The 18,529-nt window shown below is 39.8% G+C and overlaps 1 long non-coding RNA gene across 2 annotated transcripts in view; it reads right to left on the bottom strand.

Moving 5' to 3' along the window:
* The window catches only part of LOC139046476 (uncharacterized), a 113,882-nt gene extending 106,088 nt beyond the window's left edge, over positions 1–7,794 (bottom strand). Inside the window, exon 1 of one of the 2 annotated variants that reach the window (XR_011506578.1) lies at positions 7,675–7,794. This is a non-coding gene — a long non-coding RNA (uncharacterized lncRNA). The remainder of the gene's footprint in view (positions 1–7,674) is intronic. The other variant, XR_011506579.1, reaches the window with a different exon arrangement.
* Positions 7,795–18,529: the final 10,735 nt, after the last annotated feature.

Below are 18,529 nucleotides of genomic sequence, written 5' to 3'. Positions count from 1 at the left end.
CTCTCTTACTGTGCCTAATTTATAAATTAAACTTTATCTTAGATACATATAGAAAAAAAAGTATATATAGTGTTAGATACTACCTGTGGTTTCAGGCATCCACTCGGAGTCTTGGAGGGTATCCTCTATGGATAAAAAAGGACCGCAGTATGCCGAATTTTGTTAAAGACTTTTCAGTAGCAGTTGAGCTGATCATAAGATTTTTTCTATTAATCTTTTAATGTGGTGAAATAGAGTTTCAAATATTGAATAATTGTTCCATTCCCAAGATATACCTTACTTGGTCATGATAAAATATCTCTTAAAACAATTTGTTTTACTGTTATTTCATATAGAATTTTAACCTTTGTCTCTAAGTGAGATTTATCTATATTTTCTTTTCTGGCTCTACTATTCGAGATAAGAAAAGCATGTAAAATGAGCTTTCTCTGTTTTTTTGTCCTCTGGAAAAAGTAATTAAAATGACTCGTTCCTTCAACTTTTGGCAAAAGAAGTTATCCTTAAAACAATCTGGACCTGGTACTTTTTGGGTTGGATGTGGAGATTTTTAATTAATAACTCCATGTATTTAATAATTATTGATCTAATGAAGTATTCTATTTTGAGTAAATTTTATAATATATATTTCTCTACAAAGCTATCTATTTTATGTGCTTTCAAATGTATTATTATAAAATTGTTGATTTTATTCATTCACCTTTTTAATTTCTAATGTTTCTTATCAGTATAAATTTTAATTTGTTGTTTCTACCATATTGATTGTATGATTCTCTTCATTTCATGATCAGTTTGCCAGGGGTTTATCTAATTTATTATAACTTCCAGATCTTTAACAAGTTTTTGTTGGTATAGTTTTCTTTTTTAGTCAAGGTATCGATGACCTATAATAACCTGAACATATGTAAAGTATACAGTTTGATCAGTTTTATCATATGTATACACCCAGGAAATTATCACCACAATCAGGAGAATGAAAATAGCTGTGACCTCAAACATTCCACATTATAGGAAATGTTTGGAGGTAATAGACATTCGTAGATACCTTTGTAATTTTCCCCTTTCACTCCTTCTCACCTCCTGCTTCCACTCCCAAGCGACCAACCACTTATCTGCTTTCCGTCACAATGGGTTAGTTGCATTTTCTGGCATTTTATATCAGTTGACTCATTACGTAATCATTTCTGTATGATTTCTTTCACTTACACAAAGTTTATCCATGTTATAACATATATCAATAGTTCATTCCTTTTTGTTGTTGAGGAGTATTCCACTGAATGGATTTACCTCAGTTTTTTATTCATCCACTTGGTGATTGACATTTGGATTACTTCTTGTTTGGAGCTATTACAGACAATGTTGCTGTGACTATTCATGTACAAGTCTTTGTATGGACATATGCTTTCTTTTTATTTAAAAAAGATTGGAACCTGAGCTAACAGCTGTTGCCAATCTTCCTTTTGTTCTTACTCCCCAAAGCCCCCTGGTATATAGCTGTATATTTTAGTTGTGGGTCCTTCTAGTTGTGGCATGTGGGACGCTGCCTCAGCGTGATTTGATGAGCAGTGCCATGTCCAAGCCCAGGATCCCAACCAGCGAAACCCCGGGCCACCGAAGCAGAGCATGCGAACTTAACCACATGGCCACAGGGCCGGCCCCTGGACATACGCTTTCATTCTCTTGAGTGAAGTGGCTGGATCATATGGTAGATAAATGTTTAACTTGTTAGGAAACTGCCAAACGTATTGCAAATTAGTTGTACAATTTTACATTCTCACTACCACTGTAATAGTGTTCCAGTTCCTCCACATTCTCGCCAACACCTAGTATGGTCAGTCTTTTAAATCGTGGCCATTCTATAAGTATGGAGTGAGATCCCATTGCAATTTTAATTTGCATATCCCTAATTACTACTGCTGCTGAACATTGTTTCATGTGCTTATTTGTCCTCTGTATATCTTCTTTAATAAAGTGTATTTTTAAATCTCTGCCCATTATTTAATTGGGTTGTTTTCTTATTTTTGAGTTTTCAGAGTGTTTTTTTAATATTCTAGATATATCTTTTTTTTTTTAAGATTTTTTATTTTTTTCCTTTTTCTCCCTAAAGCCCCCCAGGACATAGTTGCATATTCTTCGTTGTGGGTCCTTCTAGTTGTGGCATGTGGGACGCCGCCTCAGTGTGGTTTGATGAGCAGTGCCATGTCGGCGCCCAGGATTCGAACCAGCGAAACACTGGGCCGCCTGCAGCGGAGTGCGCGAACTTAACCACTCGGCCACGGGGCCAGCCCCTAGATATATCTTTTATAAATATTTGCAAATACTTTTTCCCAAGTTGTGGCTTGTCTTCATTCTCGTAACAGTGCATTCTGAAGAGCAGAAGTTTTTAAGTTTGATGAAGTTCAGTTGAACAATTTGGTCTTTTACAGTTGCCTGTGTTGATGTTGAAGCTGATGCTGATGAAGCGATATTAACCTAACCTAAGGTCACAAAAGTTTTCTCCTAATGTATTTGTCTAGAAATTTTATAGAAGTCTTACGTTTAGGTCCATAATCCATTTGGAGTTAATTTTTCTGTAAGCTGTGAACTATAGACCAAAAAAATTATTTTTAATATGAATATCCAATTGTCTCAGCACGATTTGTTAAAAAGACTATTCTTTCTCCACTGAATTATCTTCGTATCTTTGTAGAATATCAGTTTTTTCACATATTTGTGGGTTTATTCCTGGGCTCTATATTTAAATCTATTGATCTATTTATCTGTCATTACTCCAGTGCCACACTGTCCTGATTAGTGGAGTGTTATTATAGGTCTAGAAATCAGGCAGTGCTGGCTTCCAATTTTGTTCTCTATCGAAGTTGTTTTGCCTATGGTAGGTCCTTTGTACTTTCACATGAATTTTAGAATCAACTTGTCAGTTTTTACTTCCCCCACCCCAAAAATAGCCTGCTAGGATTTTTATTGCAATTGCAGTGAATCCATAGATCAACTTAGGGAGAACTGACATCTCAACAGTATTGAATATTTTGATCCAGGAACAGAGAATATCTCTGTTAATTAGATCTTATTTCTCTCAGGAACGTTTTGTAGTTTTTAGTGTACAGATCTTTCACATCTTTTTCTTTCTTTCTTTCTTTTTTTTTTTTTGAGGAAGATTAGCTCTGAGCTGACATCTGCCGCCAACCCTCCTCTTTTTGCTGAGGAAGACTGGCCTTCAGCTAACATCCATGCCCACCTTCCTCTACTATATATGTGGGAGGCCTACCACAGCATGGCTTTTGCCAAGTGGTGCCATGTGCGCACCCGGGATTGGAACCGGCGAACCCCGGGCAGCCAAAGAGAAATGTGCGAACTTAACCGTTGCACCACCAGGCTGGCCCCCAGATCTTTCACATCTTTTGTCAGATGTATTGCTAAATGTTTCACATTTTAGATGCTATTATAAATGATATTTTTTTAAATTTCTATTTCTGATTGTTTCTTGCTAATATATAGAAATAGAATTATGTTTTGTGTATTGGTCTTGTATTTTTAATCTCACTAAACTTACTTATTGGTTCTAGTAGTTTTTTGGTAGATTATATCAGATTTTCTTCATGGACAATCATATTTTTTGAGAATACAGACAGCTTCACTTCTTCCTTTCCAATCAAGCATCTTCTATTTCTTTTCCTTGCCTTATTGTGCTGGCTAAGATACCAATACAATGTGGCATCGAAGTGGAGAGGGTACACTTCAAAGAAAAGAACAAAAAACAAAGCAAACATTGAAGTAAACATTTTTGCCATGTTCCTGATCTTAGGATAGTTTTCAGAGAGAGAGCAGATGAGGAAGTGTTCTAGGATCTAAATTCAAAGGGATCTGCATTTTAAATTAGTGTGATGGGCTAAGAGATTCGAGCATAAATCCTATTGTCAGTAAAGAGCTTCATGGAACATTGGGGCTTGTTTGAGATCCCTCTACATTTGATTTAGTGGTGTGTCTAGGGACTACCCCTGATTAGGGCTTATACATGTGAGATATTTGAGGAGAAGAAGAAACCAGTATGGATTTTGGAACCATCACATCTGCCCATTAAATGCCACAGGACGAATGGCAGTAGGAGGGGGATAAACGGGGACAAACATTGTACCGAAGTATCCTCCAACTTCCGTGTCTTCTGCACCAGAGCACTGCCAGGAACTGTGAGCAGAAATGCAGCTTCTGGAGATGCTGAGTAACCTTGCTCGGAGCACCTGAAAAGGAACGCTACCTGCCACCCCGGCTTCTTATTAAGGGCACCCCGTGAAAGTTATTCCACACGAGAGTGAGAATTTGGGATTCACAATAATACTGCTATTGTGATCACTCAAAATACCTTTATTAGGGGTACCCAGAAGAAATTTGTCCAGATGTTCTGACAGGCTCCTATGGTTTCGTCTACGGCTCCTATAAGTTTTGCTCACCTGGATAGGTTTTAAACGGGTCTTGGTAGAACTGGGTCTGCCTGGAGCACATCCAGTTGTAGACACATGGCTGAGGCCCATGCTGGGGGTGAGTCCCTATGACTGGCATAGAACAGGACAGATGGCATGAGGCGTGCTCAGCCAAAATGATCACTGCTCAGGGGGAAGTTGGCAACCTTCCGGGGACTGTCACAAGTGTCCTCAGCCAATATGGGCCAGGATCACCAAATTATAGAATATTGGAGTTAGAAACGACTTTAAAGATTCATTGAATCCAGCCCTCTCATTTTCTAGATGAAGAGACTGAAGCCTGAAGGAAAGTGACTTATCCAAAGTCTCCCAGATGATTAGCAATGGAGCCAAGACGAGAGCTCACGTCCTCTAGTCAAACGCTCTTCCTACAACACCGTATTCTTTGCTATAATTATTTGATATCTGCTACCACCTGCCCAAACACTATCTCACTGAATGTTAAAGTAAGTGAGGAACAAACATGAGTTGACCTAAATTAACTAAATAATTGTAACTCTGCTTATCCAGACTTGGTCATATTTGACATCTGACAGTCCACAGGGTAACATTTTCAAAATACTTCCTAATCACAAATCCCTGTGAGAGTGAAAAAGGTGAATAGAAAAGAAAGCGATTTCTCCCCATGAACGCAGGATGCCTCACCACTCTCCCAGACATGCTCTAATCTCCCGTACCTACGATCATTATGGTGCTCAGCTGACCCTGCCATGAGCAAGCACACTCTCTATTTGGGAAAGAAAACCAATGCATGGATTAGTGATCTCTGGTCCAGTTTCTTGGGTCCACACTAGGAAATAACCAACAGTCAGCTCCATAGACACAGAAGCACCAGTTTGGGTTGTTGAATGAGACAGATGTGTGCTCAGAAGCAACTACTGTTTTTTGGCCCTGTGACTTAGAGCAGGTTACTAAACCTCAATTTCCTTACTCAGAGAAAGGAAATAACATCTTCTTCATTTTTTGTTGTTAGTGCCATTGAGTTGATTCCAACTCCCAGCAATCCTGTGTACAGCAGAGCAAAACCCTGCCCAGTCTTTTTGCGCCATCCTCTTCCCTGCCAGTGCTGTATCAGGCAACGCTCCACTGCTATTCATGCGGTATTCATGGCCAATTATTTTTGGAAGCGGGTGGCCAGGTCCTTCTTTCTAGTCTACCTTAGTCTGGAAGCTCTGCTAAAACCTGTCCACCGTGGGTGACCCAACTGGTATTTGAAATCCCAGTGGCATAGCTTCCAGCATTACAGTAACACACAGCTACCACAGTATGACAGCCAACAGTTGGGTGGTATGACTCCCCAACCAGAAACAAACTCAGGCCACAGAGGGGAGAGTGCTGGATCTTAACCACTAGATCTCAGGGCTGTCTGCCTCATAAAAGAAGGCCTCTTTAAATAAAGCTAATATGTGTAATGTCTTTATACTTTAAGATATTTAATAAATGCAAATTGATTTCTTTCCTGTCTCCTACTCCCCAACACAAAGAAAGCTTTGTTTCCTCAAAGATTATTTTTAAGGCAAAATACCATTTACTCTGGCCAGTCAGTTAGAAAGAGCTTGCTTTGATAAAAAACTGATAAGAACTATTTTCTAACTTCAGCTCAGCATCCAGCAGCTGATGGTTTTAGTTATCAGCATCAGGTGAAGTTTCATCCATCTAAGAACATGAGACAAATCTAGGATGTGTGGCCAAGGTAGAAGACTGAAGCAAGAGACAGGCTTCTCTTCCCAAGAGCTGAAATCTGTACTGTCTGAAGACAACCAGGCTGAATAAACCATGCCATCTCTGTGGGTGCCCTCATGGCTCTGGGATTCTTTGATCATCACCATAATACTCAGTGAGTTACCCAAGATGCACCACGTATTGGAAAACTGAAGTTACTTTCTTTAGCCCTGTTCTCTGTGAGGTCACAGTGAGTTAGCCTAGGTTCTCTGAGAAACAGATACCAAGACAGGGTTAGACATGCAAATAGTTTCTTACTGCAAACACCTGTGAGGAACAGTGGGCAGAGAGCCAGGGGATGCTGGGGGAACTGTCAGATCATAATGCATGTCTGACCCTTGTGAAGGAGGACGGGAAGGAAGGCAGGTTGCTTGAAAGAGTTTTAAGTTGCAGGGTAGGACTAAGGAAGTTCAGCCAGGCCACTATGGGGGGGGGGGGTGTCCTCCAGCCACAGCTGCCCATCAGAGGAGGCCTCCTTTGCCCAAGAATGACCCTGCCTTAGTATCCCTGATGTGCTCAGTCATTGGCTGAGCAGCCTGTGGGAAGTGTGGTCTCAGCACTAACTCCAGCATGAATTTCAGAACTTAGCAGCTGGGGCCTTCAGTCCATGGCCCTCCTGCAGCAGGAGAGATCTGAGAGGCACATTTTCATTGCTACCTTACACACTATACACTACACCACGTGAAGGTAGCTAAAGAGATCAAGCACACATCGGTAGCAAACTAAAAAGTCAATTGACACAAGTAAGGCAGCAAATCATCATCATTTTGCCACTCCAAGTTCCCTCATTTGTAAACTAAGAAACAATATCAATAACAATAGGTGGAAGGGCAACCTAAAAGGTCTGCCTTCCCCCTGTGACTTCTCAGTTTACACTGTAGTAATGTTCACAACCGCTGGTGAGCACTTATCTCAGTGAGGTGCTGGGCCACGCATTGCATACGCAATATCTCACTTCTTCTTCATATAAACTCTTTTGAGGAAGTGTTATCTCTAGTTTACAGATGGGGAGACTGAGGCTCAGCCAGGGCAAGTAACTCGTCCGAGGTTATGCAACTCGTAATTAACAAAGCTGAGATTCAAAAACAGACTGACTCCGAAGCACACCCACAAACCCACTCTACCCTCCCTTCCTCCCTAACAGTTTTAAAAGCCAGAAAACAATAACAATCCAAATGGCCACTTAAAGCTCAGGGAGAGCAACTTGACTGTAGCTCAGGCAGAGTCAGCATTAATTGCTATATTAATTCACCAACTCAATTTTCATCTATTTTCTCCACTGTGGGTGAGAAATTATGAGCACTTGGCCTCATTTTTTTAAAGTATATAAAGCACGCCAGTGATCTATTTTCCAAGCCCTCTCAAAGCTGGAAATTTTTCTAACGCATTAGGAAACTGATGGACCCATGCCGCTGTTTATCAAAACCATGTCTCCAAGTTAAACAGCAGAAAACGTTGTCTGATAGATTAGAAAACTTACCTTTGCCTTCTGTGGGTAAGCCCCCAAGTTTTCCCAAGCCTCCGTGAATCTTAGATTCCATTTTCTGTCAGTCAGTTAGTCCGTAAATAACTTACTGAATACTTACTGAAACCCCACTGGGAGTAGAAGATAAGATACAAAGAACATACTGGCTTCGGTTCCCATCCCCAACAATATTACAACCAATTTTGGGAAGTAGAAGATACACTCAAGATGGAAATGTAAGATCCCTTTAAACAATGTACAAACATATTCAAATACTTTTGGGTCAATGTGACCACAAAAGGAAGAAAAGTCATGTAACTTTTTACCATGAGCAACATGGTTGACTGGGGGAGGGTTGAGTGGGGTTTGGCCTGGACCAGGAGCTCTAGCTTTGGTTTTGCTCTAACTGACACTGAGAGCTGGAGCTTACCACTGAATATTTCCAGAATTCAATTTCTTCTCTGTAAAATGGAGCAATTGGTCAACACCAGTGATATTCTAATTCTGCAAAACCAAGAACCACATTTATTCTCCTCCCAAAGAACTCCAACATAGGTTTGAATTGAATTCAAGCCGGAGGTGGAGGCACGTGGAGATTTCTGCTGTGTCTCCTCAGAAGTCCCCTCTTAGGCCAATTATAGAATCGTGGGGTTCCCGACGACACAATTTGAAAACCTGTCTTAGACGTTATCTAAGGTAACTTCTTGCATTGAAGTATGATGATTCTAGGAATCTCAGAGTGTAGAGAGTTTAATGTGGGAAACAGATTTTGGTTCTTTTGAGATATGAATGCAGCTCAATTTATAGATCGATAGTACTACAGTAGAAGTAGAGAACTTTTACATCTCTCTACTGTACAAAATGTGAGATCAGTAACCCAGGAAATCTGGATCATTCTTTCACTCATAACCATTTCTGGAGCATCTTCTATGTGCTAAGTACTAGACACTAGGTGCTGGAATTTGAATTCCTTGAGAGGTACTCAATCTAATAGGTTCTTAGACCAGAAAACGTTCTTCATTTTGAGAAGCCCCAAAAAAGGCAAGATAAAAGTGACAGGGAGTGTTGTCAATTACAGCTTTTAAGGATAGGTTATTGATTTTATCTCAATGGAGACTACTCTTGGCAGATCTAATATGCACAATGCAGCCTGAGAGGTCTGTGCAATAAGGCTCAGTGTAGAGAGCACGATGGAGTCCTGACTCCCAGCCTGGGGCTCAGTGAAGTCACGTGTGCTTTATCAATTAGGGATCAGAAAGCAGATGGAAAGTGCTGTGCATGGATGACCTTTACTGGTCATTTTATTCTGATTCAGAGCTCAAAAAGGGACGCACCCCATCCTCATCACTCTCACCCACTCCCCAATCCATACCTTGCTTCTGCATGTTGTTATGCTGGAAGGTAAAAAAAATGGGCCATGAAATATCAGTCTACCAAAGTACCACTAGCTCAGACATGTTTTATTACAGAACTTACCTGGGAAACCCAAACATCTCTCGTTTCTTAATGGTTAAATTAAATCTTGCTCTACCTCAGAACTATTGCGACGTGGCCATCGACTCATTGAGAAGCTTGTGCGATAGAGCATCAGATTCTAACAGTTTTACACCAAGGAGAGAAAATGAATGTACACAGTTTAGAAGCGTTTCAATGAAAACGATTTGGAGACAGGAGAAGAATAGAAAACAAGGCATAATATAAAAGGAAGCTCCTTTTATACTTATAATCATAGATTTATATATATTAATAGTATACTTACTATAAATATATTATTTATTTAAATATACTTTATATGTTAAATTTCATATTTCTAAACAAATAATAAATATAAATGAATATATAAATATATTTACAAATATATTATTTAAATGATATATTTATCATATAAAAGGACTTAAATACCTTTCTTTGGATGGTACCAAGTTCACTTTGGAATTGAATACTCATTAATTCTCTTCACATAACTTAGTCATGTTAACGTCTCCAGGCAATGAGGATGCCTAGCATTTTGTGCATATCTATTGTAATAAAACCGCAGCAGTACCATCCTTCTTGCCAAGAGCTGAGAAGGAATCGAACCCTGGGAAGTGGAGCCTTTATCACTTGCACATGTAGCCCATAGGTCGCTGCCCTGCTATCGCTAGACATTAAAAAAACTTTTCTTCTTTTGGTAAATCATTTTTTACTGTAGAAAATTCTAAACATACACAAAAATAGAAGCAATAGGATAATAGACTCCCAGTTACCATTATCTTATTCTACCAATTATCAACTGAAAGCCAGTTTCATTTCATTTATATGTTTACACACCTTCCCTCTACTCTGTGCACTGATTATTTTAAAACAAGCACATGACATCATATCATTTCATTCAAAAATATTTTGGTGTGTATTGTTAAAAGATAGGAACTCAAAAAAACCACACACATAATTTAAGACTATTACCATGCCCTAAAAACGAGTTAATAATTTCTACATTGAATATCCAAGCAGATTTTAAATTTTCCTCTTTGTCCCATAATTTTTGTTTCAATTAACTTCATGCAAATTCAGTGCACTGCAATTGATTGATATGTTTCTTTTCCTTTTTTTTTTGAGGAAGGTTAGCCCTGAGCTAACTGCTGCCAATCCTCCTCTTTTTGCTGAGGAAGACTGGCCCTGAGCTAACATATGTGCCCATCTTCCTCTACTTTATATGTGGGACGCCTACCGCAGCATGGCATGCCAAGCAGTGCCACGTCCGCACCCAGGATCCGAACTGGCGAACCCCAGGCCACCAAAGCAGAACGTGTGCACTTAACCGCTGCGCCACTGGGCCGGCCCCGACTGATAAGTCTCCTTTCATCTATAGTAGAAGTGTTCAGTAAGAATAGAATGTGAGCTACATACGTAATATTAAATTGTTTAATAGCCACATTTAAAATGTAAAAAAATGGCCAAGTTAATTTTAATAATATATTCTTTTAAACCAATATATGTTAAATATTGTCATTTCAACATGTAATCTATATAAAAACTTTTACATTTGTTTTCGTACTAATTATCTGAAATTTGAAGTGTATTTTGCATTTATTGCACGTCTCAATTTGGACTAGCCACATTTCAAGTGCTCAATATCCACATGTACCTCGTAGCTACTGATTGAACAGGAACAGTATAGCTCGATAGAGTCCCTCTCCAAGGCATGGTTTTTGGCGATCGGAACAAACAAACAAATAAAGGAGCATAGAAATGATCTTTATGTGACTCTTCCTTAGCAAAGGATAAGGTGAGGATTCCCAACAGTGTGATATATGCACGTGTGAGCGTGTGTGTCCCGAAAGCTTGAGACAGACACACATGTGCCCATATAGCTTCCTTAGGAACATAATCCTTTAGAGCAGAGGTACATGAGATGGGAGTGAAGCAGAAAAGGAGGGGAAACCTGTACAAAAATATACGGTAGACTTGGCTTCTGCTACAAGTAACTGGTGGTCCATTCTGCTGGGACCTTTCGAGGAAAGAGCTAAAATGTGTCACAGAACTGATCTCATGGGGCAAACAGCTAAGCATTTATGCTCCCATCCGCCAGTGCTGAAGGACAGACCTCGGGCATCATTGCCCTCAGGCTTCTGGTTGTGAATGTACGAGTGGTCGTCCAGCAGTTTTGTGGATTAGAGAGGAAGCAAGAGGCAGCTGACTGGGAGAGAGACAATGTGCTGGAAGGTTGTTACCGCTGAGAGCTGTACTGATCTGATCAAAGCCTGCAGGAAACGGGTCACCCACTGCAGCCATGGCCAGAGTAAAGAGCTAGGCCAAGAGGATTCCAGAATGGAACACTGTGAGTGTCCAATAGGATGCACTTGTAATTTGAAAGTAAACGTGTTAGGTGAAAACTATTTTCCGCAGAGATACAATGGCCATGACAAGAGATGGGGAACACAGTTAAGGTGGTATCAGAAGAAACAGGGAGAGAAAATGTTGGAAATATTATTGCAACTAAACTCCCTTATCCATGAATATTTTTTAAAGCCTCAGGAGTCTTCAGACACAAACAACAATATCTGAAATTCCTTCCAGAATACGTAATGTTCTGGTTTTCATTCTACTATGTGCTTAGCTTTATTACATTATTGCATTGTTTGGGAATTAATCTGACTTTCACAGTATGAACAACAGCCAATCAGTGCCCAGACAGCACATGTACTTAAAAGTAACACATTTCCACCACCTATAGTTGAGATAATTTTGTGAAGTTGTTTATTCAGAGCCGGAAAGACCTTGGAAAGGGACGTGTCAAGCCAATACGTCTCAGTCACATAATTTCCGCAAGAGCCTTCAGTGGAAATAGTCATTGAATATGTGCTGCTCCCACAGAGTACATGGGAAATACCTAGCTTAGTTGTGAGCGACTCCTTTTGCCCGCGTGCTTACAGCTGTCATAAAGCTGGGCTGCTAATCCACCCTCCACCAGTAAGGGCTACTATCTAAAGCGTGACATGCTTTAGCCTGAAAATTGTTAAGTTCAAGGCTGATAGGTTCTGTAAAACACCTTTTACCAATTCTGTACTGTAAAAGTTGTACAATCCTACTTCTTTGACTTGCTACCAAACTATAGCAGATTAAGTCAGCTGTCAGAGGGAGCTTTACTATGCCCTGAAATATCTGTGATGGCTGTAAAAGTAATTGTGTTTATGGATAGCGCACACATTATGGGATCTCATTCTCTTTATCCATCAAAGGCTGATTCTTGTTAAGTGAATGGAAATACTAGCGCACTGGGACAAAAATGATTAATCTGAAAATATGCGCAGACTTTGACACTCACCTAGCATGCCAAAGACAATTCTGCAGTTTCTAACCTAATTTCCCTTCTCTACACTCTCCCTGAAGGGAATCGATATTCGATGCCTGGAAAGAAGTTCTTCTAAGTTTATCTACACAGTAAAGGGCTGAGGAAAAGCCTGTGGAGGAGGAGAAGGAGGAAGAAAGTCCCTGTGGGGGACGGGAGGAAGAATAGTACTGTCTTGGGAATTATGGCTGAAAGAGGTAGAGGAGAATCTGAATTGGCCGAATGAGTGAAGGAAATAAAGTGGAGGGACAGATTTCAACATTGCTGCGGATAGGGACTGAAGTCCTCTTAAATATTGTTTGCAGAAAATTATAAAGAAAGGATTCTTTTTTTTTTTTCCTTATTCTTCTCCTCAAAGCCCCCCAGTCCATAGTTGTATATTCTAGCTGTAGGTCCTTCTGGTTGTGCTCTGTGGGATGCCGCCTCAACATGGCCTGATGAGCCGTGCCATGTCCGCGCCCAGGATTCAAGCCAGTGAAACCCTGGGCCACCGAAGTGGAGCGCATGAACTTAACCACTCGGCCTCGGGGTGGGACCCAGGAATTCTTTTTATTTTTTTCTCCCCAAATCCTCCCAGTATATAGTTGTATATTTCAGTTGTGGGTCCTTCTAGTTGTGGCATGTGGCACGCCGTCTCAGCATGGCCTGATGAGTGGTGCCATGTCTGCGCCCAGGATTTGAACAGACGAAACCCTGGGCTGCCAAAGTGGAGCAAGTGAACCTAACCCCTTAGCCATGGGGCCAGCCCCCAGGAATTCTTTTCCAACCAGAGTTGCCCATTGCACTGTTCTTGTTAACTGCTATGTGGGTCTTTGTGTTTATAGGGGTTACGCCACTCTCCTCCAAGTGAAACCCAAGTTCAATGAGATACTAACCAGGTGTGTGAAGGGAGCCCAGTTGCCGATTTACTTGGCTTTATGTTTTGGTTTTCATATCTGTTTTAGCTCCTTTTTTCAGAGCTGCATTATTAAAACTCTTTCTTGGCTTAGTTTTTGAAATATTTCTTCTGAGTATAACAGCTATTGTGGTTAAGTTTTCCACTGCACTGTTAGTCATTTCATTTCATACACCAGACACATATTGAGTGCCAACCATATGGCAAACTTGACACTGAGAACTGGGAGTTGGAGATGATCAGTGATCAGATCCCTCACTGAAAGCTCAGTACATGCCAGCAGTGGTACTGGAGTATATTACAGAACATCGGAGCAGGAATGTTTAAAATACATATATATGTTAATATTGGTATTTACATTACTGCAGGCCATGATCTTAGGGGGCACGTTATGCCTGTTATTTCCAAGTCAGGGCACCCATCAAGATAACTTCAATTTCGGATAGTTACACACAGGGGTGGATAAAAAGTGAAAAATTTAGTCATTCATCCAGGTACATTGCCAATATTCGGAAATTTCTGGGCCACTGTCTAATTTCCTTCACTTTCATCTTGAGGTTTGGCCTCATGTAGCCATATGTTGAATGTAAGCACTTTCAGGAATGCATACCCTCGACTTCAAGGGCATTTTCATTTGATTGGAAGTGATAACACAACTGGAACTGAGTCATGGCACTTGACAGATCCCTCCCATTCCAGTAAAAATGGTTGGAGGATGTTCAACACCTGAAATTAGCCAGAACTTCAAGTTGGACATCTCATCATTAAATTTATCACTTCGGAACCTGAATTTTCTTGACATGTAAAGCTTTTTTGAAAATAAATGCTTAGAGCTGGGAAGATGCCCAGCATATTAAGCCTTGAACCATACAAAGGGAATCACTCTGTAAATGAAAATAAGTCCTTTAATATAAACTGGGCAACCATTCAATCACTAAGCCTAGCTTTGCAGTATCCTATTTAATCCACCCAGTGTTCTTTTCCATTCATCTGGCTTGAGCCACAAATATGTTGCTTCTCATTTTGCTCCCTGAGGAAATTTTTTTTCCTTATCATGACTTTAGAGGCTGCCAGAAGAATAGTATTCATGCCTGGAAATGAATTATGAATCTTTCAGTACTTTCAGAATCCAAAGGGCTAAGAAAAGCAATAATCCCTAATATTCCAGTCATTCTTTTTTACTCTACTTTTTGCAAAAAATAAGTGCTATATTTGAAAAGTTGCTACAAAATTTTCTTGTTGAAGTTAGAGAAACAGATATCCTGGAGAGAATAGGTAAGGATAAAAAAGTGAGGCAGATGAATAAAAACAAAGTGCTTAAATACATCTTTATCAGATAAAATTTTGACAGTCAGTGAATGGGCTAGGATGTGAAGATAGGAAATTGTGGCTTTATCTTCAAGGTGTAGCTTGCTGGCTTCCACCAAATGGAATGTAATTAGAAAGGCAAAGCACTCCTTTTCTGCTGAGTCAGACCCAGCCTGGATGTCTGAAGACCTATTCAGGAACGAAGGTTGGTCCATTCAGAGATGACCTTATGATCTGACAGAAAAGTGCTTCTGTATTTAGGAAGGGCAGCCTATGCCAAAAAGAAAACCAGTGGTCCCTGGGAGCTCCCTCATATTCCAAGGTAAACTAAATGAGTTAAATAAATAGTAAGTCTGAATTAACATTCAAAATCTGTGACCAGTAAAAAGGGATCATTCAGAAAGGAACATGGGCACACCTTGTGTCAGGCTCAAAGAAGAGAATAATCTGACTCAGTATAAGTAAAAATATGTCTTTTTACCTACAAAACTGTAAAGTCAACTTACAAAGATCTTTTTTTTTTAAGGTCAGTATCCTTCACTGTATCTGCAGAAAATCACATGAAGGACTCTACAGTCGCTCTAACAAATACTAGATTTGAGAGGTGACCTATCTTGTGTGGTGGTCCCAATCATAGACTTTATTAGTATGGATCTATTAGCAAAGATAGTAAAGACGATCTCAGAAGTTCTGGTTGCCAGGTTTCCTATCCCCTATCTTGACATTCACTTTTCCATTCCCTAGTTGGACAACATTTAATTGCATCAGGTCCTTTCAAGTAGCTGTGCCATAGACCATGGATACTGTGCATGGCTATGCTAGTATCCATTTGCTTCTTCCTTTTAGTATTAGAACCCTGATTTCTACCTAGGATTGCCAGATTTAGTAAATAAAAATACATATTGCCAAGATAAACTTAACTTTCAGAAAAACAGCAAATAAATTTTTAGCACAAGTACATCCCAAATATTGCACACAGGATGTCCAGTTAAATTTCAGATAAACAACAAACAATTTTTTTAGCATAAGTATGTCCCAAATATTGCACACTTATTCAAAAAAAAAAACTTAGTCTGAAAATCAAATTTAATTAGCCATTCTTTATTTTGTCAGGCAACCCTACTAACTGCTTATTTCTACTCAGCTAAGACTACCTTTCCGAGGCTCAGGCTGTGATATGACCATGTGACAAAGTTCCAGCCAATGAGAACTTATGTTGAGTGATGTACCCAGAAAATCTTCTTAAAAGAAAGGGGCGTACTCTTTTCTTCTCTCCCCCATCCTCCCTACTGCTGTCTGGGAAGGATGTGATGGAAGAAGGGAAGAAGGGCAATCTTGGGCCGTGAAAAACAAAGCTGTATCATAGCTCTGGTAGAGACAGAAGGAGCTAGGGTCCTTGGCAACATCATGCTGCTGACATAGCAGCCCTGAGTTGCCTTTTTGTAAATTTCTTTTAAGGGAGCAAAAGAGAGAGAGAGAGAGAGAGAGGCAGAGGAAGGGAGGGAGGGAGAAAGAGAAAGAGAAAGAGAAACTTCTGTCTCATTTAAACCACAATTGTTTGGGGTTTTCTGTTATATTCAGTTGAATCCAGTCCCAGCTGATATAGCCTTACTTCCTTAGAGATTTGTGAGCATGCCAAAATCAAAATCTGTGGAACAGATCTGGGAAAAGTAGAATATTCGAAAGACTGCGAATGCGCACAGTCACATAGATTCTCACTGTCTGACTTTCTCTCATACTCATACAGACAGATTCATTTACCTTGCTAAAGCCCTGGGACTTCTAACTCCTGCCCTGTCTTCTTCTTGATAGTGCTCAGAAGTTAACTCTAGCAATCCAGAAAAAAAAAAAAATGGCTACGCCTGGAGGACCTGAGCATAAATCTATATGGGGGTTAGCAATTTTATCTAAGAGGTTGCATGACCATTTTGACAGAAATATTTTGTTGATAATTTTTGAGTATGCTGTCAAGTGGTGGGAAGAAGAGTGATAAATTAAAAGAACTTAATATTTTGGAACATCTTTGGCTTTGGGAAATGTAAAAATGAGTTCCTCATAACAATGATACCTTGTATAAGAGGAAGAGACCAATATATCATTCCTTCAACATCCTTGAAGTTTTTCCAGGTCAGTATACTTACGAATAAACTTCTAGTCCAAATGGGCAATGTTGATTTTTTTTGGATTCAGTGCTTGAGATTTGCCAGTTTCAACATTTTTCTTGGTGCCACTAGAAAGGTAGCCACTGGCAGGCATTCCACAGCCAGTAGGAAGGCAAAAATGGTGGTGTTAAGTGGTGGAACTACGAGAACAGGACTGTCTGCATTTTCATTAATGTATCATTCAGAATCCTTGATTAGGAGACATTTGTCATCCCTCAGTGGGAATAGAAATATATAGAAATGAGAGGAACAAAAGAAACATGACCTTCAAAGGAAAGAAATCAAAGTAAAGTAAGGCAAGGGCAAGATGTTAAAGAAACTGCATGCTATTCAGTTTCTTATAACAAAACACGACTACCACGGGTAGACATTTGAAAGGCTGAAAGTTTCAGACGCTGTTTAGAAAGTTGAAACTACCTGTGTGGGGTTGAACAGCGTTCTCCCCAAATTCCTGCGCCCCCAGGGCCTCAGAATGTGGCCTATTTGGAAATAGATGCTTTGCAGATATGATTAATTAACTTGAGGTTGTACTGGATTAAGTGGGCCCTAAATTCGATGACTAGTGCCTTTATAAGAAGAAGCGAGAGCACACAGAGACACATAGGAAAGAAGACCACGTGGCAACAGAGGCAGATTTTGGAGCAATGCAGTTATAAGCCAAGGAATGCCAAGGACTAGCTGGCAACCACCAGAAGCTGGGAAAGAGGTATGGAACAAATTCTCCCGCAGAGACTCCAGGAAGAATCAATCCTGCTGACACCTTGATTTTGAACTTCTGGCATCCAGGACTGTGAAAGAATACGTTTCTGTTATATTAAGGCCCCCAGTATACAGTGCTTTATTACAGTGGCCCTAGGAAACTACGCATCATCCATCACGCCTTGCCTCAGAAAGCAAGGCACTGTGCACATCTTCAAAAGATGCCACTGGATCATGGGACACTCAGAAAGCTCCAATGCTTATTTTTCAACTTCTCTGGACCCTGACCAATGGATGCTATTGACAAGCAATTTTTGCAGGATCTTTGTTTATTTGAAGAGCTTTTATTCTGCCTGGCAAGATGGAAGGGCTGTTAAATTACGTCTTTTGTTGAAAGCTTAGTTGTTTTTATTTGCATTGTGTGGCTTCATTGCCTGTTTTATTTTTAAAAGAAAGGAAAGCAGAATCAAAAGAAATAAAGCAAAGCAAAATTTTATCAGCATTTCAAGGTCTCTGAGTCTCTCCAAACATAATAGGATAATGAGTGTGTCTTACTTACTCTGTGTGTGTGGGATCAGGTTTATAATATGGAAGGTTTGCAAAAGGTCCATCCTTCCACCATAACCTAACCAAGAGCACATTAACCAATATGTGTCCCTCATCTTCACAGTCCATTAAAAAACAAAATAGATCATATTGTTTTCCCTAAGACAACAGCTGTGAACCTGTTCTTCTGATAAACACTAAGACTCTCTTTGAAAAGTGTTATGCAACCTTTTTTCAAATCAGTACACATTGAGGAAATGATCATTGTGAAGCATATTCAGGTAAAGTGGGTGAGCTGGGGGATATGGAGAAATGTATTTGAGACTTGGTGAAAAAACGCGTTGCATTTTGTATATCATATAAAAATGTTAAAAAATAAAATACAAAATGTTATAGAAGGTATTAAATATTGCTCGCACAAGCTCTAAA

The sequence above is a fragment of the Equus asinus genome, chromosome 10, assembly GCF_041296235.1.
Source record: "Equus asinus isolate D_3611 breed Donkey chromosome 10, EquAss-T2T_v2, whole genome shotgun sequence".
Taxonomy (NCBI): domain Eukaryota; kingdom Metazoa; phylum Chordata; class Mammalia; order Perissodactyla; family Equidae; genus Equus; species Equus asinus.
The sequence above is the reverse complement of the archived record's forward strand: the minus strand, read 5'-3'. Positions and strand labels throughout refer to the sequence as shown.